At 40.8% G+C, this 1893-nt stretch overlaps 1 non-coding gene across 1 annotated transcript; it reads right to left on the minus strand.

Moving 5' to 3' along the window:
• Nucleotides 1-678: 678 nt before the first annotated feature.
• LOC112699678 (small nucleolar RNA R71) lies at nucleotides 679-786 on the minus strand. Its single transcript, XR_003152623.1, has one exon. It is a non-coding gene; the product is annotated as a small nucleolar RNA R71 (small nucleolar RNA).
• Nucleotides 787-1893: the final 1107 nt, after the last annotated feature.

A 1893-nucleotide genomic window follows, 5' to 3' on the forward strand; every position in this document is an offset into this window, starting at 1 on the left:
TTCATCTAAAAATTCGAACCCTCTCTTCTCCTCTGTGTTCGAATTTTTCTCTTCCTTCTTCTATTCTTTTCTTCTTCTATTCACATAAAGGAATCTCTATACTGTGACATAGAGGATTCCTCTTCTTTTCTGTTCTCTTCTTTTTCATATGAGAAGGAGCAAGGACAAGGAAATTCTTGTTGAAGCAGATCCTAAACCTGAAAGGACTCTGAAGAAGAAGCTAAGAGAAGCTAAAGCACAATAATCCAGAGAAAACCTTACAGAGAATCTCGAAAAAGAAAGAGACATGGCCGAACCCAACAACAATGCAAGGAAGATGCTTGGTGACTTTACTGCACCAAATTCCAACTTACATGGAAGAAGCATCTCAATCCCTGCCATTGGAGTAAACAATTTTGAGCTAAAGCCTCAATTAGTCTATCTGATGCAATATAATTGCAAGTTTTATGGACTTCCATCAGAAGATCATTTCTGTTCTTAACTGAATTCTTGCAGATCTGTGATCCTGTTAAGACCAATGGGGTTGATGCCAAGGTCTACAGGCTTATGCTTTTCCCTTTTGCTGTAAGAGACAGAGCTAGAGTATGGTTGGACTCTCAACCTAAAGATAGCTTGAACTCTTGGGATAAGCTGGTCACGGCTTTCTTAGCCAAGTTCTTTCCTCCTCAAAAGCTTAGCAAGCTTAGAATGGATGTTCAAACCTTCAGACAGAAAGAAGGTGAATCCGTCTATGAAGCCTGGGAAAGATACAAGCAACTGACCAAAAAGTGTCTTTATGATATGCTTTCAGAATGGACCATCTTGGATATATTCTATGATGGTCTGTCTGAATTGTCTAAGATGTCATTGGACCATTCTGCAGGTGGATCTATTCACCTGAGGAAAATGCCTGCCGAAGCTTAGAAACTCATTGACATGGTTGCAAATAACCAGTTCATGTACACTTCTGAAAGGAATCCTGTGAGTAATGGGATGCCTCAGAGGAAGGGAGTTCTTGAAATTGATGCTCTGAATGCCATATTGGCTCAGAACAAAATGTTGACTCAGCAAGTCAATATGATTTCTCAGAGTCTGAATGGATTGTAAAATGCATCCAACAGTACTAAAGAGGCATCTTCTGAAGAAGAAGCTTATGATCCTGAGAACCTTGCAATGGCAGAGGTGAATTACATGGGTGAAGCCTTTGGAAACACCTATAATCCCTCATGGAGAAATCATCCAAATTTCTCATGGAAGGATCAACAAAAGACTCAACAAGGCTTTAATAATGGTGGAAGAAACATGTTTAGCAATAGCAAGCCTTTTCCATCATCCTCTTAGCAACAGACAGAGAATTCTGAGTAGAGCCCCTCTAGCTTAGCAAACATAGTCTCTGATCTATCTAAGGCCACTCTAAGTTTCATGAATGAAACAAGGTCCTCCATTAGAAATTTGGAGGAACAAGTGGGCCAGCTGAGTAAAAAAGTCACTGAAACTCCTCCTAGTACTCCCCCAAGCAATATAGAAGAGAACCCCAAAAGAGAGTGCAAGGCCATAACTGTGAGTAACATGGCCGAACCTGGAGAAAGTGGAAAGGCAGTGATCCCTAGTGAGGAAGACCTCCTGGGACGTTCACTGACCAATAAGGATTTCCCCTTTGAGAAACCTAAGGAATCTGAGGCTCACCTAGAGACCATAAAGATTCTATTGAGCCTCCTTTTACCATTCATGAGCTCTGATGACTATTCATCTTTTAAAGAAGATGAATACATTGTTGAAGGGCAAGTTGCCCAGTATTTAGGGGCAATCATGAAGCTGAATGCCAAGCTATTTGGTAATGAGACTTGGGAGGATGAGCCTCCATTACTCATTAATGAACTAAACACCTAGGTTCAGCACAGTTTACCTCAAAAG

Source organism: Arachis hypogaea, chromosome 6, assembly GCF_003086295.3.
Source record: "Arachis hypogaea cultivar Tifrunner chromosome 6, arahy.Tifrunner.gnm2.J5K5, whole genome shotgun sequence".
NCBI lineage: Eukaryota > Viridiplantae > Streptophyta > Magnoliopsida > Fabales > Fabaceae > Arachis > Arachis hypogaea.